Here is a 23,178-nt window from a genome sequence, read left to right as displayed (position 1 = left end):
AGATGTAATCTGCTCCTGTATTGTGCAACGCACATTGTGTAAAAAATAAATAAATAAATAAATAACAGCATTCCACCATTAAAACAAATGGCTACTTATTAACCTCGAATGAGAAAATTCCTTTTCTGTGATGGGTTGCAGTGACCCGGCGCGTGCGGGAAGATGAAATTAATAACCCGCTGTTTATTCTGATGGGTTCCTGTAAAATAATACAACCCCCCCACCCCCCATTATACAATTAGTGGGCGGGGGAAGGGATTCATATTGCATCACTTATGGCCTAAATGTGTTACACTCATGATTTGTGGCTATAGGACGGTGGTCTTTAAACTGTGGACCTCCAGCTGTTGCAGAACTACAACTTCCCCCATAGGATAAGTCAGTGTTTCTTGACCAGTGTGCCTCCAGCTGTTGCAGAACTACAACTTCCAGCTGCTGCAGAACTACAACTTCCACCGTAGGATAAGGCAGTGTTTTCCGACCAGTGTGCCTCCAGCTGTTGCAGAACTACAACTTCCACCATAGGATAAGGCAGTGTTTCTCGACCAGTGTGCCTCCAGCTGTTGCAGAACTACAACTTCCAGCTGTTGCAGAACTACAACTTCCACCATAGGATAAGGCAGTGTTTCTCGACCAGTGTGCCTCCAGCTGTTGCAGAACTACAACTTCCACCATAGGATAAGGCAGTGTTTCCCGACCAGTGTGTCTCCAGCTGTTGCAGAACTACAACTTCCAGCATGCCCGAACAGCCAACGGCTGTCCGGGCATGCTGTAAGTTGTAGTTCTGCAACAGCTGGAGGCACACTGGTCGGGAAACACTGCATTATCCTATGGTGTGGGTCTGGCCGCTAAGGTAATAAGAACATAATTTGTCACCCCAAAAACTCCCGAGATCGGATCTTGGAAACGTTCGATGGTCCCATTAAAAAAACACACCGTTCATTCCTGGGAAAATCATGTCCCGTTTCTCGGGGTCCTCCTAATGGTCGGACCCCCACCGATCAGCTTTTAGTCACAGGGACATGCATAAACATTTTGGGGTGCAGGGGCTGAATAAAAAAAAAAAAAGGGCACTTCTTATCATTATTTATACAAAAATGCCCAAATAATGATGCCAGATTGCCCAGGGCACTTATAGGAGGAACATAAAAAGGGCAGGGGCTCAAGCCCCCTTTCTAGTCAACCTGTGCTCATCCCTGTTTAGTGGGACCCCCAGTGTTCCCGACGCAGTCCGTAAAGGAGATGTCCGGTGAAAATGTACTTATCCCCTATCCACAAGATAATGGATAAGTAGCTGATCATGGGGGGTCCGATCAGGACAGGACCCGGTGCTCAGTAAGGAGCGCATGCTGCAGACGGCACACACTTCCTCCATTTCTATGGAATCCGAGTACAGCTCTTAGGCATTAAAGGGGTTATCCAGGAAAAAAAAACTTTATATATATATATATATATATATATATATATATATATATATCTCAATTGGCTCCAGAAAGTTAAACAGATTTGCAAGTTACTTCTATTTAAAAATCTTAATCCTTTCAGTACTTATGAGCTTCTGAAGTTAAAGTTGTTCTTTTCTGTCTATGTGCTCTCTGATGACACGTGTCTCGGGAACCGCCCAGTTTTGAAGAGGTTTGCTATGGGGATTTGCTTCTAAACTGGGTGGTTCCCGAGACAGGTGTCGTCAGACAGAAAAGAACAACCTTAACTTCAGAAGCTCATAAGTACTGAAAGGATTAAGATTTTTTAATAGAAGTAGAAGCCAGTTGATATATAAAATTTTTTTCCCCCTGGATAACCCCTTTAATGCTGCTCCCATAAAAATGAATGGAGCCCATTCCATGACATGCGCTCCTCACTGAGAGTGCCGGGGCCCCGTTTTGGAGATTGCGTGGGGGACAGCAGCAGTTGGAACCCCGCGATCATCTATTTATTCCCTAGGGGACAAGTACATTTTCACCGGAGTTCTCCTTTAAATTGGTACTGCCCTGGAAAAAACATTTTTTTTTTAAATCAACTGGTGCCAGAAAGTTAAACAGATTTGTAAATGACTTCTATTTAAAAATCTTAATCCTTCCAGTATTTATCATCTGCTGTATGCTTCACAGGAAGTTCTTTTCTTTTTGAATTTGCTTTCTGTCTGACCACAGCGCTCTCTGCTGCCACCTCTGTCCATTTTAGGAACTGTCCAGAGCAGGATAGGTTTGCTTGCTACGGGGATTTGCTCTTAGTTTGGATAGTTCCTAAAATGGACAGAGGTGTCAGCAGAGAGCGCTGTGGTCAGACAGAAAGCAAATTCAAAAAGAAAAGAACTTCCTGTGGAGCATACAGCAGCTGATAAGTACTGGAAGGATTAAGATTTTTAAATAGAAGTCATTTACAAATCTGTTTAACTTTCTGGCACCAGTTGATTTAAACAAAAAAAAAAAATGTTTTCCAGTGGAGTACCCCTTTAAGGCCCAGCAATGTTCCAGTTTTTTTTTGGGCTTCTCCAATGGAATAGGCAAGGGATTAAGTCAACTCTTGGACTGTTGGTGGAGCCTTGAGGACCGGGTTGGGGACCTCTTCCCTATCCTAAGGGCAGAGAATAATAACAAGCTAAGACAGAAACACCCCATTAATCTGGCACATACAGATTAGATAAGAATGTAGATCGGCAACTATGTAACACTAAGGGAGATATCCCAATGGATTTCCCTAATGCTGATGTGAACATAGCCTTAAAATCATGGGTCTCAAACTGTGGCCCTCCAGATGTTGCAAAACTTCAACTCCCAGCATGCCCGGACAGCCAGCGGCTGTCCGGGCATGCTGGGAGTTGAAGTTTTGCAAGACCTGGGGGGCCATAGTTTGGGACTGCTGCTTTAAATGATCACTGATGTTTTAACCCCTTCATGACCTGGGGTTTTTCAGTTTTTGCACCTGGGGGCTTTAGCCTTGCTACCCTTGACAAAGCTGATTCATTCAGCGAAACGTCGGGGAGACTAGTAGCTAGGTGTTTTTAACAGTGATTACATGGGGATTGTTGTAAGATAGGAGCCTATGCTTGGGGACCAGTTACTAAGGTGTGCTGTATATTAAGCACGCAGTAAGTACATATCTGGACCCTTAAGTGTGCCCCTTTTAAGTGTTTAAAAAGCACAATCACTATCAATACCTCAATCTCACTGGAATTTTAAAACAAACACAAAGGGAGATTTTAAACAATATCTAATAAAGAGTGTTTTTAAAGGGGGTTCTAGTAAAGGGATTTCCCCGCGAGGGGGCAACCCCTTAAAGATTGTCACATCTCTTGATGGGGGCTCCGCTCTGCGAGCTGCAATAAATTTAGCCAGCATCTGAAGCACACACCCACCTGAAGCACCTGCCCATCAAGCAAAACCCCGCCATGGTACCCCCGCCCCACCCATACTATTATAATCGGCATTTTTCATCCTGCTGGAGGAGCGCAGCACCACTTCAAAAGCAGACAGTGGCGATCACTAAGGTCAGATCAGTCCAACATTGTGCGCGCCTCCATACATCGGTGGGAGCTTTCGTCTAGGGTGGCCAAAATCCTTGCTCCAGGCCTGCTCCTGTGCATATGAATTCTAAACTTCCCACTGTTTATTCTCCACTTCCATTGTAAAATAAAGGATAATTTGGAACACGGACGGCTCTGCTGGAAAATGACTGTACAAGAGCAATAAGACAAGTGGATCCCCATGAAGAATGTGGATGATAGCGCCGTCCCTGACCCGCGTCTCTGCTCTGTGCCTCGGAGAGCTCAGCGGTGGTATCGCTCCTTTCAGCACATCCCGCAGCAGCACCATCTGTTCTGCACTCACAGCTCTGCTGTACTGATAAGGTGAAGTGGCTGCTTACAGATCCCCTCCAAGGCCTGATATTGTCCAGGGCCTGAAATCAGAGAAATTGTTTCCTTATAGTAGACAGAGGTCATGGAGAGTAGGGAAAAATATCTCCAAGATAGACACTGCAGCTGCTGCAGAACCTCACAATACACACCTCAGCTGCTGCTGAACATTATAATACACACTTCAGCTTCTGAAAATCCTCATAATTTGCATCTCACCTGTTGCAGAGCCACATTATGCACACCACAGCTGCTAAAGAACCTCATTATATGCAGCTGAGCTGCTGCAGAACATCATAACACACACCTCAGCTGCTGCAGAATATTATAATACACATCTCAGCTGCTGCAGAACATCATAATACACCCTTTAGCTGTTGAAACTCCTCTTAAAGCATAATGCTACTGTCAATTATATTACACAACTTAGCTGCTGCAGAACATTATGATACCTCAGCTGCTGCAGCACCTCATAGTGCACACCTTAACTGCAGCAAAATCTCGTAATACATATCTCAGCTGCTGCAGCACCACATAATACCCACCTCAGCCATTGCAAAACCTCATAACACACACCTCAGCTGCTGCAGAATCTCATAATATACAGCCTAGCTGCTGGAAAACAGTATAATACACACCTCAGCTGCAGCAGAATATGAAAATACACATTTCAGCTGCTGCAGAACATCACAATAAACACCTTAGCTGCTGTATCACATCTTGTGACAGACCAAAGCTTCTGCAGAACATCATAACACACACACCTCAGCGGTCACAGAGCTTTATAGCTACTTCATACACTTCTGCTGCTGCAGAACCTCATAACACACTTCAGCTGCTGTAGAACATAATATTATGTAATACTATGTGATACCATGTATCGCTATGTATCGCTATGTATCACTATGAATCGCTATGTATCGCTATGTATCCCTATGTATCGCCATGTATCGCTATGTATCGCTATGTATCCATATGTATCCCTATGTATCGCTATGTGTCCCTATGTATCGCTATGTATCGCTATTATCGCTATGTATCGCTATGTATCGCTATGTATCCCTATGAATCGCTATGTATCCCTATGAATCGCTATGTATCCCTATGTATCCCTATGTATCGCTATGTATCCCTATGTATCGCTATGTATCCCTATGTATCGCTATGTATCGCTATGTATCCCTATGTATCGCTATGTATCGCTATGTATCCCTATGTATCGCTATGTATCGCTATGTATCGCTATGTATCGCTATGTATCCCTATGTATCCCTATGTATCGCTATGTATCCCTATGTATCCCTATGTGTCGCTATGTATCCCTATGTATCGCTATGTATCCCTATGTATCGCTATGTATCCCTATGAATCGCTATGTATCCCTATGAATCGCTATGTATCCCTATGAATCGCTATGTATCCCTATGTATCGCTATGTATCGCTATGTATCCCTATGTATCGCTATGTATCGCTATGTATCCCTATGTATCGCTATGTGTCCCTATGTATCGCTATGTGTCCCTATGTATCCCTATGTATCCCTATGTGTCGCTATGTATCGCTATGTGTCGCTATGTATCCCTATGTGTCGCTATGTATCGCTATGTATCCCTATGAATCGCTATGTATCCCTATGTATCGCTATGTATCGCTATGTATCGCTATGTATCGCTATGTATCCCTATGTATCGCTATGTGTCCCTATGTATCCCTATGTATCCCTATGTGTCGCTATGTATCGCTATGTGTCGCTATGTGTCGCTATGTATCGCTATGTATCCCTATGAATCGCTATGTATCCCTATGAATCGCTATGTATCCCTATGTATCGCTATGTATCGCTATGTATCCCTATGTATCGCTATGTATCCCTATGTATCGCTATGTATCGCTATGTATCCCTATGTATCGCTATGTATCGCTATGTATCCCTATGTATCGCTATGTATCCCTATGTATCCCTATGTATCCCTATGTATCGCTATGTATCCCTATGTATCGCTATGTATCGCTATGTATCCCTATGTATCGCTATGTATCCCTATGTATCGCTATGTATCGCTATGTATCCCTATGTATCGCTATGTATCGCTATGTATCGCTATGTATCGCTATGTATCCCTATGTATCGCTATGTGTCCCTATGTATCGCTATGTGTCCCTATGTATCCCTATGTATCCCTATGTGTCGCTATGTATCGCTATGTGTCGCTATGTATCCCTATGTGTCGCTATGTATCGCTATGTATCCCTATGAATCGCTATGTATCCCTATGTATCGCTATGTATCGCTATGTATCGCTATGTATCGCTATGTATCCCTATGTATCGCTATGTGTCCCTATGTATCCCTATGTATCCCTATGTGTCGCTATGTATCGCTATGTGTCGCTATGTGTCGCTATGTATCGCTATGTATCCCTATGAATCGCTATGTATCCCTATGAATCGCTATGTATCCCTATGTATCGCTATGTATCGCTATGTATCGCTATGTATCGCTATGTATCCCTATGTATCGCTATGTATCGCTATGTATCCCTATGTATCGCTATGTATCGCTATGTATCCCTATGTATCGCTATGTATCCCTATGTATCCCTATGTATCCCTATGTATCGCTATGTATCCCTATGTATCGCTATGTATCGCTATGTATCCCTATGTATCGCTATGTATCCCTATGTATCGCTATGTATCGCTATGTATCCCTATGTATCGCTATGTATCGCTATGTATCCCTATGTATCCCTATGTATCCCTATGTATCGCTATGTATCCCTATGTATCCCTATGTATCCCTATGTATCCCTATGTGTCGCTATGCATCCCTATGTATCGCTTTGGATCGCTATGTATCGCTATGTATCGCTATGTATCAATATGTATCAATATGTATCACTATGTATCACTATGTATCACTATGTATCACTATGTATCGCTATGTATCGCTATGTATCGCTATGTATCACCATGTATCCCTATGTATCGCTATGTATCCCTATGTATCGCTATGTATCACTATGTATCGCTATGTATCGCCATGTACCCCTATGTATCGCTAGGTATCAATATGTATCACTATGTATCCCTATGTATCGCTAGGTACCCCTATGTATCGCTAGGTATCAATATGTATCACTATGTATCACTATGTATCACTATGTATCGCTATGTATCCCTATGTATCAATATGTATCACTATGTATCACTATGTATCGCTATGTATCACCATGTATCCCTATGTATCGCTATGTATCACTATGTATCGCTATGTATCGCCATGTACCCCTATGTATCGCTAGGTATCAATATGTATCACTATGTACCCCTATGTATCGCTAGGTATCACTATGTATCACTATGAATCCCTATGTATCGCTATGTATCCCTATGTATCGCTATGTATCACTATGTATCGCTATGTATCGCTATGTATCACTATGTATCGCTATGTATCGCTATGTATCGCTATGTATCGCTATGTATCCCTATGTATCGCTATGTATCGCTATGTATCGCTATGTATCGCTATGTATCGCTATGTATCGCTATGTATCCCTATGTATCGCTATGTATCGCTATGTATCACTATGTATCGCTATGTATCGCTATGTATCGCTATGTATCGCTATGTATCCCTATGTATCGCTATGTATCGCTATGTATCGCTATGTATCACTATGTATCGCTATGTATCGCCATGTATCGCTATGTATCGCTATGTATCGCTATGTATCACTATGTATCGCTATGTATCGCTATGTATCGCTATGTATCGCTATGTATTACTATGTATCGCTATATATCCCTATGTATCCCTATAAATCACAAACAATTCATAACAACCAATCACATTGAGTGGGTCCCAGGAGCCCCACTACCCGGTGGCCTCACATGAGTCTCCACTTGGATTGTCCTTGGTGTGTAAAATGTGAATGGTCTCCACCAACCCAGGTCCTGCTCCCTGAACTTCACCACTCTTTATGCCAACAAGTCCATTCCATCTTAAAGGGGTACTCCGCCCCTAGACAACTTATCCCCTGTCCAAAGGATAGGGGATAAGATGTCTGATAGCGGGGGGCCTGCCGATCTCGGATGCAGCACCTCAGACATCCAGTACTTTGCTCCGTGCTGAATGACTGGCGATGTGGGGCGGAGGCTCATGACTAGTGTTGAGCGGCAAAGGCCATATTCAAATTCGTGATATTTCGCGAATATATGGACGAATATTCGTCATATATTCGCTAAATTAGTAATATTCGCGTTATATTTTCGCATATGTGAAAATTTGCATTTGCTAAAATTAGCATAAACGGAAATGCGCATGTGCGAAAATTAGCATATGGAAATTTTCCCATATGCGAAAATTTGTGCGCCAGTCTCACACAGTATTAGAGCCTTCTTTAGACCACACAAGCTGGAAGCAGAGAGGGGTGATCACTGTGATGTGAACTGTGAAAAAAATAAATAAAACAATATTCGTAATTACGAATATATAGTGCTATATTCGCGAATATTCGCAAATTTGCGAATATTCGCGAGCAACACTACTCATGACATCACAGCCACGCCCCGTTAAATGCAAGTGTATGGGACTCATGAAACCATCTTACTATTGGGGTGACACACTGTAACAAACCCCCTCCTCATGTAATCTTCTTACTACTGGGGTGACACACTGTAACAAACCTCCTCCTCATGTAATCTCCTTACTACTGGGGTGACACACTGTAACAAACCTCCTCCTCATGTAATCTCCTTACTACTGGGGTGACACACTGTAACAAACCCCCTCCTCATGTAATCTCCTTACTACTGGGGTGACACACTGTAACAAACCCCCCTTCCCATGTAATCTCCTTACTACTGGGGTGACACACTGTAACAAACCTCCTCCTCATGTAATCTCCTCACTACTGGGGTGACACACTGTAACAAACCGCCTCCCCATGTAATCTCCTTTCTACTGGGGTGACACACTGTAACAAATGCACTCCCCATGTAATCTACTTACTACTGGGGTGACACACTGTAACAAACCCCTCCTCATGTAATCTCCTTACTACTGGGGTGACACACTGTAACAAACCCCCCTCCCCATGTAATCTTACTACTGGAGTGACACACTAACAAACCTCCTCCTCATGTAATCTCCTTACTACTGGGGTGACACACTGTAACAAACCTCCTCCTCATGTAATCTCCTTACTACTGGGGTAACACACTGTAACAAACCTCCTACTCATGTAATCTCCTTACTACTGGGGTGACACACTGTAACAAACACCCTCCTCATGTAATCTCCTTACTACTGGGGTGACACACTGTAACAAACCTCCTCCTCGTGTAATCTCCTTACTACTGGGGTAACACACTGTAACAAACCTCTTCCTCATGTAATCACCTTATTACTGGGGTGACACACTGTAAAACCTCCTCCTCATATAATCTCCTTACTACTGGGGTGACACACTGTAACAAACCTCCTCCGCATGTAATCACCTTATTACTGGGGTGACACACTGTAACAAACCTCCTCATATAATCTCCTTACTACTGGGGTGACACACTGTAACAAACCTCCTTATCATATAACCTCCTTACTACTGGGGTGACACACTGTAACAAACCTCCTCCTCATGTAATCTCCTTACTACTGGGGTGACGCACTGTAACAAACCTCCTCCTCATGTAATCTCCTTACTACTGGGGTGACACACTGTAACAAACCTCCTCCTCGTGTAATCTCCTTACTACTGGGGTGACACACTGTAACAAACCTCCTCCTCAGGTAATCTCCTTCCTACTGGGCTGACACACTGTAACAAACCTCCTCCTCATGTAATCTCCTTACTACTGGGGTGACGCACTGACACACTGTAACAAACCTCCTTCTCATGTAATCTCCTTACTTCTTACTGGGGGGCAGGCAATACCACATGACCTTCAGCTTATACAGCTAACATAATAGGTAATAACTGTGTCTGAGCAGGATATTGTAACGATAGATCAGCTCTAAGGGACAATCCCCTAAATGAAAGGATTGTACTCCCTACGTGTTTCTGTAGTGGTGACGTCTTCAAGGGAGAAAGTAGGGGAATTGGATGGGGGTCTCTGTACATCAATACTCCATTACATAGAAGAAAAAAAAAGCTCTCTTACAGCAAAGCACATAGACCAGTGTTTCCCAACCAGGGTGCCTCCAGCTGTTGCGAAACTACAACTCTCAGCATGCCCGGACAGCCGTTGGCTGTCCGGGTATGCTGGGAGTTGTAGTTGTGCAACAGCTGGAGGCACCCTGGTTGGGAAACAGTGATATAGACAGTAATAGACTATGATGAAGTAGTCAATCAAGTGAAAGCCGGACAATTAGCTTCCACCGACAGACGACAGAACGATTAGGAGATGAGTATGGCGGTTGCGCACATCTGGCCAGAGCTCATCCTTTCTTTTGCAAACTCAAGGTAAACACACAATATTATAGCATTATTCCTTAGCCGCCATGTAAAAATTCAGGGAGTCCCTTAAAGTGAGTCGGATGTTGTTATCCAGCATGTTTCTCCCTCCCCCTGTACAGAGGCGGTGGCGTTATCAGGGGGACCCGAGCTGCTGCGCACAATCGTCTAAGAGCAAAGATAATGAACGGCAATGACTTTGGAGAAGGAAAAAAGGAAAACAGCCGGAAGGTCAAAAGGAAACAGGTGACTCTCTGGGTAAATCCTTAAAGTTGTAGAAAGTTTTTTTTTCCTTCTAATTCCGTAATTACAGCCGCGGGCGGAATCGCGCATTTAGTTGGAATTCAGCGGCGACGAAGTGCAGAGGGTTTTATTTGCTTGACATTTACATTCAGGGACCCTCTTCCTAGTAGCAAGAGGGCATTCGGACAAAATACAGCAAAAATCCACAAGGGAAGATTTTCTTATAAGAGCCAATAAGTAGAAAACAATCCCCGCGCCCCGTGGGAAATAAATGAGTATTGTTTTTTTTCTAGGAAAGTGATTTTATACTTTTCATTTTGCTTGGCCTTCAGAATGACTGCGAGATGCGATGTGATTACATCTGTCCGCCGACGGTATATTACTCCCCCCCCCAATGCATATAGGGCAGGTTCTCCATTAGTGGTGACATTATATGTCATGTATACAATTCATACAAAGTCAGACGCGGGCGCAGACCCGCCGGACGGGGAGTTTAGCGAAAAAAATTTCCATCTGTGTTTTATTCGCCCTATCAGGGGGCAGAGATGTACGCTGCAATATACAGGGAGCAGATTTCTGTCCTATACGTTTAGGGCACGTTCACACTACGGAATTTCAGAGAAATACCAACACTGAGGAATTTCCACAGTGAAAATTTCCTCCACGGAATTCAAATTCTGGACATTGCCGAAAGAATGAACTATGTCATGCTACATACCACAGCTGCTGCAGAACATCACAATACGCATCTCAGCTGCAGTAGAACATCATAATACATACCACAGCTGCTGCAGAATATCTGAATACACATCACAGCTGCTGCAGTACATCATAACGCAAACTACAGCTGCTGCAGAACATCATGTTACACACCTTAGCTGCTGCAGAATATCATAATACCCATCTCAGCTTCTGAAGAACATAATATACACCACAGCTTCTGCAGAATCTCATACTAGATCTCAGCTGCTGCAGAACTACACAATACACACCTCAATTATACATGAATATTACATTGTATGCCACAGCTGCTGCAGAACATCTTAATACACACCACAGCTGCTGCAGAACATCATAATACCCATCTCAGCTGCTGCAGAACATCTTAATACACACCACAGCTGCTGCAGTACATCATAACGCAAACTACAGCTGCTGCAAAACCTCATGTTACACACCTTACCTGCTGCAGAATATTATAATACCCATCTCAGCTTCTGCAGGACATCATAATAAACCACAGTTTCTGCAGAACCTCATAATAGATCTCAGCTGCTGCAGAACTACATAATACACACCTCAACTATACCAGAACATTATATTGTACGCCACAGCTGCTGCAGAACAACATAATACACACCACAGCTGCCGCAGAACATGATAATACAAACTACAGCTGCTGTAGAACCTCATATTACACACCTTAGCTGCTGCAGAATATCATAATACCCATCTCAGCTACTGCAGAAAATCATCATACACACCACAGCTTCCGCAGAACCTCATAATAGATCTCAGCTGCTGAAGAATTACATAATACACTCCTCAACATTACCAGGACATTATATTGTACACCACAGCTGCTGTAGAACATCATAATACACACTATGGCTGCTGCAAGACATCATAATACACACCTCAGCTGTTGCAGAACATCATAATACACACCACAGCTTCTGCAGAACCTCATAATAGATCTCACCTGCTGTAGAACTACATAATACACTCCTCAACATTACCAGGACATTATATTGTACACCACAGCTGCTGCAGAACATCATAATACACATCACAGCTTCTGCAGAACCTCATAATATACACCTCAGCTGCTGCAGAACTACACAGCACATCCCAGCAGCTGCAGAGCATCATAGTTCCTATCTTAGATCAGTGTTTCCCAACCAGGGTGCCTCCAGCTGTTGCACAACTACAACTCCCAGCATGCTTGGAGTTGTAGTTTTGCCCCAGCTGGAGGCACTTTAGTTAGGAAACACTGCCTGCAACCCCTTAAAAATATGATATTAAAGTTTTATACCAATCAGGAAGCTTCCTCCGACTCTTCAAAAAGAGGTTCTGCAGCAACTGAGTTGTGTATTACAAAGAATAAAGAATCGGTAATAAAGAATAGCACGTTAAAGTCAACTTGGAGTTGTAAGACCTGTATGAACCCCCTCGATCTGCAGCCACTGTTATCGCTTGGCGGAGTCGAAGTTTTGCAGCTGCACCACCCCTGACCTGGCCTTGTCGAAAATATTTGGTATCCAATAGAAAGTTCCAGGTCTCAAAACTTCACAGGCCACATATAAATATAGGAGGAAGTTAGATAAATGGGGTCATTCATCTAACTTTCTCCACCATTTCCCATAATACATCTTGTTCCATGATCCCAGGGCACGTGTGATGGATGAGTGGTCATTGGGTCAATGCTTGATGTCACTTATGTGCACAGATATTTTCGGGGGGCAGAGGCTGAACTGAAAACAAGGGCACTTATTATAATTATTTATATAAATACCCACAAAATAATGCCAGACTGCCCAGAACTGCCCAGGGCACTTATAGGAGAACATCAAAAGGGCAGGGGCTCAAGCCCCCTTTCTAGTCAGCCGGTGCACATCCCTGATTGATGTTAGGCCTGCACAGTGTTTAGGGGTGAGGATTGATCACATGGACAGGGCTATACTGCATGGGCCCATTGAAGAGTTTTTATCTGGACAAGGAAAAAGAAGATACTCACCTGCCCCGATCCCCTGCTGCTGCCAGTCTGATGGTGCCCAGTCCCCGCACTGTCCACTTCCTCCTGGTTCCTGTGATGTCCCAAGCTTAGCCCACCACCTAGAGGGATGATCTCCAAACTACGGTCCTCCTGCTGTTGCAAAACTACAACTCCTAGCATGCCCGGACAGCCGTTGGCTGTCCGGGCATGCTGGGAGTTGTAGTTTTGCAATAGTTGGAGGACTGAAGTTTGGAGACTACTGATATAGCATCATCATTTCCTGCAGTGTGTTTCCATCACTCATATAAGTCCCTGTTCCCCTTGTGGTATGTGTTTTGGAATGTGGAAAGAAACCAAAGTACCCATAGGAAACCCAAGCAAACACAGGGCGAACATACAAACTCCTTGGCAGATGTTGTCCTTGGTGGCATTTGAAGCTAGGACCCTGAGCCAACCACTGAGCCATCGTGCTGCCCTACAACTATCAAGTTTATTTCTCTCCTGTGAGAACTGATACAATCAAGCATTGTATGCCACAGTTCTGAGAAGAAGGAAAAGGAGGAAGAGGAGGGGAAAAGGTGAAGGAAGAGGAGCCAGAGGAGGAAGAAGAGAAAGAGGAGGAGGGGAGGAAGATGAGAAAGGGGAGGAGGAAGAGGAGGAGAAAGAGGAGGGGGAAAAGGAGGAGGAGGAATCGGAGAAAGAGGAGGAGGAAGAGAAAGAGGAGGAGGGGGAGGAAGAGGAGAAAGGGGAGGAGAAAGAGGAGGAGAAAGAGGAGGGGGAAAAGGAGGAGAAAACGGAGAAAAAACAGAGAAAAAGGAGGAGGAAAAGGAAGAGGTGGCGGAGAGAGTGAAGGGGGAAAAGGAGGAGGGAATGGAAGCAAAGGAAGAGGAGTAGGATGAGAAAGAGAAGGGGGAAACGGAGAAAGAGGAGGAGGAGAAATAGAGAGAAGAAAGAGAAGGAGGAAGAGGAAAAGTAGAGGAGAAAAAGAAATAGGTGGAATAGACGGAGGAGGGGAAGGAGGATGAAGCTGAGAAGGAAGTGGAGCAAGAGGAGGAAGAAGAGTATTAAAAGCAAGAGAGGAAGAATAGGAGAATGAGGAAGAGGAGAAAGAGGAGGAGGGGGAAGAGAAGTAGGAGGAAGAAGAGGAGGAAGAGATGAGGAGGAAGAGTAGAAGGATGAGGAAGAGAAGTAGGAGGAAGAAGAGGAAGATGAGGAAGAGATGAGGAGGAGAGGAGAAGCAAGAGTAGGATGAGGAAGAGAAGAAGGAGAAAGAGGAGGAGGAGGAGGAGGAGGTAGAGAAAGAGGAAGAGAAGAAGGATAGAATTATTATGTTTTAGCTAACATGATTTGCATTTATTACTTTTAAAGGGGAGATCTCCACCTTTTTACATGCTCCATTTGTATTAGGAAACAATAAGGAGTGATGGTAACTCTTGACTGTCCATTTCTAGTCTTGACTAAGGAGATGTTAGGCTGTACTGGTACATCATGGCTCCTCTGCTTGTATTCCTATCTACATAAGGTCATAAGGTAAGTGTTCTGGAGGATACGTGGACTGATTCCCCACTAGTAAGTATAACATAGTAATATGAAGCAGCTCAGACACTCAGGGAGATCTCACGGTGCTGGTTGACGCCCCGGTGGAAGCTGGGAGCATTGTTGGTCCTCCCTGAGTTTAGGCAATGACAGGACTTCGATTATGGGCCCCTGTAGGTGCCTTTTGGCCCAGAAGGCAAGGAAGGTTTGTGGGGACCCTCTCCTTTTGGAGACAGACCGCATCCTTGTGACATATTTTTAACTTTTTTTTATTTGCACTGCTTCGGCATCTTTATAGATGTACATTAAATTGCTACTTATTTGTAACTATCCATATTCTCCTTTTTATATTAATTGTTACTTTCAGGAGATAGTAGAACCTTCATCCCCCAATGTGATATCTGAGCAGAATGATCCCATTTCTTGCTTTTTACAACGTCTTATCATAATAACAGAGGTCAAGGGGACTTCATTCCCTCTGCTACAATGGAACAGGCAATCCCTTCCCTTAGGACATTGTAAGTAATAACCATAGAACAGCAATAGTATTATGTGCTACAAAGCTATAATCTAAACTAAACAAAAGAGCGGTCGTCTTCTAATCGCCATGAAGTCCTACAATACAGAGCAGGGCACCGTAGCTGTACTCTACAATACAGAGCAGGGCACCGTAGCTGTACTCTACAATGGATATCTGGACAGTGCAATCATTAGAATAATTATAGGCTGCAGGATGGAGTAACATTTGTCATATATAATGTATTGGATCGCTGGTTTGTGCCCTACAGTGCGTGCACCAATACTATGTAAGACAGTGATATGCATGACAAACCCTATGGTATATTCAGGAATAACGCCATCGTACAAAGTATCCCCTCTATTAGTCAGAGCAGAGAACTATTGGACATAATCTATCTTATGTGACTATGTAGTACATGGTGGCCCATTTGCTTGATAGGGTGTCATGTGATATGTTTCCTCTGCAATGTTCCTACAGGTCTCAGCCGAGGGTCAAGCAGAAGTGGGAAGGGACAAAAGGTGTAGTACAGATTATACAACCTGCTCATCACTCATCTCTTGTACTGTTTGTATTCTAGAGCTACTAAGTAAAAAACCTTCTCAAGGTGCCCGAAGACCTATAATAGTTGTATAATAGATGTCTCTCACCTGATTCTGCTTCAGGCTCATTTGTCTTCTCCAGACCCTTCTGCCCCCTCCTAACTTTCCTGGCCCCATCAAGATTCCTCAGACCCCTCAAGACTCCTCTTCCCCCTCCAGACTCTTCTGTCCATCTCCAGACTCTTTTATCCTTCTCTAAGCCCTCCTCTGTCCCCTCTAAACATCTCTATCCCCTTCAGACTTCTCTGCTTCCTCCACACTCCTCTGTCCCTTCCAGACCCATCTGTACCCTACAGATACCTCTTCCCCCATCAGCCTTCTCTGTACCCTCCAGAAACTTTTGTCCCTCTCTAGACACTTCTGTTGCCTCCAGACTCCTCTGTCCTCCGCCAAATTAATTGGTCTTCCTCCTCCAGAAACCTCTGTTCCCTCCAGACTTTTCTGTCTCTCTCCAGACTCCTCTTTCCCCTCCAGTATTTTCTGTCCTTCTCCAGATACCTCTGTCCCTATCCACTGTCCTTTCCAGACACTTCTGTGTTCTCCAGACTCCTCTGCCCTCCTCCAAAATCGTCTGTCCTACTCCTCCAGACTCCTCTGTCCTACAGACTTTTCTGTCTCTCTCCAGACTCCCCTTTCCCTTCAGTCTTTTCTGTCCTTCTCCAGATACCTCTCTCCCTATCCACTGTCCTTTCCAGACACTTCTGTTCCTTCAGGGCTCATCTTTTCCATCCAGACTCCTCTGTCCCTTTACAGACCCCTTTTTCCTTTCAGAGCTCCTCTGTTTCCTCAAGATTTCTTTGTCCCCTCTGGACCACCCTCTCCTCTCCAGTTCAATATCCCATCTATCCCATCCAGGAAAGTTGTCCGGTGAAAGGGTAACCTGGCAGGGTTTTCCTTGTGCCGGGAAGAAAAATCCGACTTCGCTCGGGTGAATTCGCCATGAGCGAGGAGTCAGTTTTTTCCCCCCCGCCACAAGAAAAACCCTGCCTGGTTACCCCTGCACCGGACAAGTTACCTGCATCCAGCACCGTAGTGCCAACAGTACCGACAGCCGGCTGCCTCCTGAAGCCAACCTATTAATATGTGCTTCCCAGTGTTGTGCCTGCCAGCACAACACCCCAAGGTGAGCGAACCCATCCACTGGTCTTACAACCAACTAATCCCCCCAAGTAACCACACTATATAGCACCATATTCTGCCCTTTTTTCTCTCCTATCTATCCCATCCAGACTCTTCTTCCCCCTCCAGACTCCTCTCTACCCTCCCCAAACCCTGCAGTCCCTTCAGACCCCTTTGGCCACTTATCTTCAGGGAGAACAAAATAATCAACCACTGAGGTTGAACATATCCAATCATTCTCTCCCCCAGCATTATCTACTGGGGACGAATGGGAAGGACCTCATACATAGGATAGTTGCCCTCATACACATAGGATAGTTGCCCTCATACACATAGAATAGTTGGCCCTCATACATAGGATAGTTGGCCCTCATAAACATAGGATAGTTGGCCCTCATACACATAGGATAGTTGGCCCTCATACACATAGGATAGTTGGCCCTCATACACATAGGATAGTTGGCCCTCATACACATAGGATAGTTGGCCCTCATACACATAGGATAGTTGGCCCTCATACACATAGGATAGTTGGCCCTCATACACAGGATAGTTGGCCCTCATACACATAGGATAGTTGGCCCTCATACACATAGGATAGTTGGCCCTCATACACATAGGATAGTTGGCCCTCATACACATAGGATAGTCGGCCCTCATACACATAGGATAGTCGGCCCTCATACACATAGGATAGTTGGCCCTCATACATTGGATAGTTGGCCCTCATACACATAGGATAGTTGGCCCTCATACACATAGGATAGTCGGCCCTCATACACATAGGATAGTTGGCCCTCAAACACACAGGATAGTTGGCCCTAAAACACATAGGATAGTTGGCCCTCATACATATAGGATAGTTGGCCCTCATACACATAGGATAGTTGGCCCTCATACATAGGATAGTTGGCCCTCATACACATAGGATAGTTGGCCCTCATACATATAGGATAGTTGGCCCTCATACACATAGGATAGTTGGCCCTCACACACATAGGATAGTTGGCCCTCATACACATAGGATAGTTGGCCCTCATACACACAGGATAGTTGGCCCTCATACACACAGGATAGTTGGCCCTAAAACACATAGGATAGTTGGCCCTCATACATATAGGATAGTTGGCCCTCATACACATAGGATAGTTGGCCCTCATACACATAGGATAGTTGGCCCTCATACACATAGGATAGTTGGCCCTCATACACATAGGATAGTTGGCCCTCATACACATAGGATAGTTGGTCCTCATACACATAGGATAGTTGGCGCTCATACATAGGATAGTTGGCCCTCATACACATAGGATAGTTGGCCCTCATACACACAGGATAGTTGGCCCTCATACACACAGGATAGTTGGCCCTCATACATAGGATAGTTGGTCCTCATACACATAGGATTGTTGGCCCTCATACACATAGGATAGTTGGTCCTCATACACATAGGATTGTTGGCCCTCATACACATAGGATAGTTGGCCCTCATACACATAGGATAGTTGGCCCTCATACACATAGGATAGTCGGCCCTCATACACATAGGATAGTTGGCCCTCATACACACAGGATAGTTGGCCCTAAAACACATAGGATAGTTGGCCCTCATACATATAGGATAGTTGGCCCTCATACACATAGGATAGTTGGCCCTCATACATAGGATAGTTGGCCCTCATACACATAGGATAGTTGGCCCTCATACATATAGGATAGTTGGCCCTCATACACATAGGATAGTTGGCCCTCACACACATAGGATAGTTGGCCCTCATACACATAGGATAGTTGGCCCTCATACACACAGGATAGTTGGCCCTCATACACACAGGATAGTTGGCCCTAAAACACATAGGATAGTTGGCCCTCATACATATAGGATAGTTGGCCCTCATACACATAGGATAGTTGGCCCTCATACACATAGGATAGTTGGCCCTCATACACATAGGATAGTTGGCCCTCATACACATAGGATAGTTGGCCCTCATACACATAGGATAGTTGGTCCTCATACACATAGGATAGTTGGCGCTCATACATAGGATAGTTGGCCCTCATACACATAGGATAGTTGGCCCTCATACACACAGGATAGTTGGCCCTCATACACACAGGATAATTGGCCCTCATACATAGGATAGTTGGTCCTCATACACATAGGATTGTTGGCCCTCATACACATAGGATAGTTGGTCCTCATACACATAGGATTGTTGGCCCTCATACACATAGGATAGTTGGCCCTCATACACATAGGATAGTCGGCCCTCATACACATAGGATAGTCGGCCCTCATACACATAGGATAGTTGGCCCTCATACACATAGGATAGTCGGCCCTCATACACATAGGATAGTTGGCCCTCATACACATAGGATAGTCGGCCCTCATACACAGGATAGTTGGCCCTCATACACATAGGATAGTTGGCCCTCATACACATAGGATAGTTGGCCCTCATACACATAGGATAGTTGGCCCTCATACACATAGGATAGTTGGCCCTCATACACATAGGATAGTCGGCCCTCATACACATAGGATAGTCGGTCCTCATACACATAGGATAGTTGGCCCTCATACACATAGGATAGTTGGCCCTCATACACATAGGATAGTTGGCCCTCATACACATAGGATAGTTGGCCCTCATACACAGGATAGTTGGCCCTCATACACATAGGATAGTTGGCCCTCATACACATAGGATAGTTGGCCCTCATACACATAGGATAGTTGGCCCTCATACACATAGGATAGTCGGCCCTCATACACATAGGATAGTCGGCCCTCATACACATAGGATAGTTGGCCCTCATACATTGGATAGTTGGCCCTCATACACATAGGATAGTTGGCCCTCATACACATAGGATAGTCGGCCCTCATACATAGGATAGTCGGCCCTCATACACACAGGATAGTTGGCCCTCATACACAGGATAGTTGGCCCCCATACATAGGATAGTTGGCCCTCATACACATAACATAGTTGGCCCTCATACACATAGGATAGTTGGCCCTCATACACATAGGATAGTTGGCCCTCATACACATAGGATAGTCGGCCCTCATACACATAGGATAGTCGGCCCTCATACACATAGGACAGTCGGCCTTCATACATAGGATAGTTGGCCCTCATACACATAGGATAGTTGGCCCCCATACATAGGATAGTTGGCCCTCATACATAGGATAGTTGGCCCTCATACACATAGGATAGTCGGCCTTCATACACATTTCAGCCCTGCCCCCTCCCCGAAATGTCTGTACACGTCCCTGCTGGGATATATAGTTATGGCGCCATTTCTACCCCTTATTATTTGCCTTTCATTCCAGTTTCGCACTGTAGGAACAAGAGGGGAAAAAATATGATTAAAATAAAACCCACTGGATCCATGAGAAATGCCTGAACACGGGAGATTTGATGCTTTCAAGATGCGATTGTTTCCACCAAATCCCACGACAGCTTCTTGATATCCGCGCGCCCGCACCCCAAGTGGCAGAAGTATCTTTTTTTTTTTTTGCTACTAGACATAAATATTGACAAATTGTTTTACGCTCTGATTAGATTGGGATCTGCAATGGATTGGAGTAGTTTAGTATGAGAGGAAGGCGTAGCAGGAAATTGAGGTCACTAGGTCGTATTTCCTTTAAGAATTGTATTTTGAATGGAATGTGTGTGCACTTTAATTGAGTTTCTCGGTTTTTTTTTTGTCCAAATATTAGGACGCGATTGTATATTAGGCTGTTATTATTTTGAGACCACAACATATACTGACTGCAACTAGCGACTACCGTATATACCCGAGTATAAGCCGAGTTTTCAGCACAATTTTTCGTGCTAAAAACACCCCCCCTCGGCTTATACTTGAATGAACTCTCGGCCTGTCAATCCCTTCTCAGTGGTCTTCAACCTGCGAACCTCCAGAAGTTGCAAAACTACAACTCCCAGCATGCCCGGACAGCCATCGGCTGTCCGGGCATGCTGGGATTTGCAGTTTTGAAACATCTGGAGGTCCGCAGGTTGAAGACCACTGCGGCCTTCGTCATCATCCAGACCCCCCTTTAGTTTTCTACTCAGCTCCCCTCGGTGGGAAGGAAGGGTGAGCTGGTCCGGGCCATCTATGCTGCAGGGACCGTCCGGTGGGGAGGGTTAGTCATTCCGGGCTGTCCATCTTCACCGGGAGGTCCTCTTCTCCGCTCCGGGCCTGGCCCAGGACTAGTGACATTGCCTTGACGACAACGCACAGTGACGTCACTGCGCTTCATCGTAGAGGCAACATCAGTAGTCCGGGGCCGGGCCTGGAGCGGAGAAGAGGGCCTTCCGGTGAAGATGGACAGCCCGGAACGACTAACCCTCCCCACCGGACGGTCCCTGCAGCATAGATGGCCCAGGCCAGCTCACCCTTCCTTCCCACCGAGGGGAGGTTAGTATAAAACTAAAGGGGGGTCTGGATGATGACGAAGGCCGCAGTGGTCTTCAACCTACGGACCTCCAGAGGTTTCAAAACTACAACACCCAGCATGCCTGGACAGCCGATGGCTGTCCGGGCATGCTGAAAGTTGTAGTTTTGCAACATCTGGAGGTCCGCAGGTTGAAAACCACTGGATTGACAGGCGGGGATGATGAAGGGGGGGATGATGAAGGGGGGGGATGATGAAGGGGGGGATGATGAAGGGGGGGATGATGAAGGGGGGGATGATGAAGGGGGGGATGATGAAGGGGGGGATGATGACAGGCGGTGATGATGAAGGGGGGGATGATGAAGGGGGGACGACAGGGGGGATGATGAAGGGGGGATGATGAAGGGGGGATGATGACGGGGGGATGATGACAGGGGGATGATGACAGGGGGATGATGACAGGGGGATGATGACGGGGGGATGATGACGGGGGGATGATGACGGGGGGATGATGAAGGGGGGATGATGAAGGGGGGATGATGACAGGCGGTGATGATGAAAGGGGGGTGATGACAGGGGGGGGATGATGAAGGGGGGGATCATGACAGGGGGATGATGAAGGGGGGAATGATGAAGGGGGGAATGATGACAGGGGGATGATGAAGGGGGGGGGGGGGATAATGACATGGGGGGGATGATGTATTTCCCACCCTAGGCTTATAGTCGAGTCAATAACTTTTCCTGTTTTTTGGGGGTGAAATTAGGGGCCTCTGCTTATACTCTAGTATATACGGTATATAGAAAACGATGTGCGTGCATAAAAAAACCCATAAGTGGTATAGTGCATTGTAGACGGATTTGTGTAGTAGATGCGTCTTATTGTCGGGAAGTCACATACACGTTTCTGCTGCAGTACGCACCACATTCTCCGTCTCATCCTTTTCCTCTTATTAATGCATTTTAGTCGTCGTCTCCACTGAATCAACCACTTTACTCATACGTGACCTTAATTACCTTAGCGGTGACACTTACACTTCATTATTTATGGACTTGTCTTACTAGCCTTATGCTTAGCACCCACAATGCACAGCTTCCAGCAGCCCAATGGGGGTTTCGTTAGTACAGAATTGGGCTGTAATTTCTGTAATTTATTTATCCAAAAAAAAAAAAAAAAAGACCCGTCTCATACGTTCTCTACTGATCCATAAGCGCACAAATATATTTCCTCATTTAGAAGTAAAGGGCACCACTTAGCAGATCTATGAATTACCTTGATTTGCTTACTTACTTCCAGGTAGGTAGCTTCTTTTTCCGCACAGATGTGCAGTCAAAAGTTTTCGATTTACTTGCGCAGTTGTAAAGTCATGTGAAATACCTTGGCCCTATAAAAGTAAGAATTAGCAGTTCACATGTAGCCTTTGCAGCTGTGTTTCCCAACCAGGGTTCCTCCAGCTGTTGCTAAACAACAATTCCTGGCATGCACAGACAGTCAAAAAATGCTACAAAATGTGTGAAAACAGCTTCAGGAGAAGTGATATCATTTCTATGTATCCTGATCCTATAGAGACAGCAGCAGCAGTATACAGATAGAGCTGGAGGGGAGGTGTATACCTTCTATAAATCCTGATCCCATAGAGATAGCAGCAGTATGCAGATAAAGCTGAGGGGAGGTGTATAACTTCTATGTATCCTGATCCCATAGAGATAGCAGCA

At 45.1% G+C, this 23,178-nt stretch overlaps 1 protein-coding gene across 2 annotated transcripts in view; it reads right to left on the bottom strand.

Annotated features, from left to right (window-relative positions):
• Positions 1-23,178, bottom strand: part of LOC130275340 (uncharacterized) — a 505,363-nt gene that overhangs the window by 19,466 nt on the left and 462,719 nt on the right. Inside the window, exon 6 of one of the 2 annotated variants that reach the window (XR_008844734.1) lies at positions 22,754-22,847. The gene's annotated coding sequence lies outside the window, so the exon portion shown is untranslated. Of the gene's footprint in view, positions 1-22,735; positions 22,848-23,178 lie in introns of both variants that reach the window. The other variant, XR_008844735.1, reaches the window with a different exon arrangement.

The sequence above is a fragment of the Hyla sarda genome, chromosome 6 (assembly GCF_029499605.1).
Source record: "Hyla sarda isolate aHylSar1 chromosome 6, aHylSar1.hap1, whole genome shotgun sequence".
NCBI classification, from domain to species: domain Eukaryota; kingdom Metazoa; phylum Chordata; class Amphibia; order Anura; family Hylidae; genus Hyla; species Hyla sarda.
This window is presented reverse-complemented; position numbering and strand designations above follow the sequence as displayed.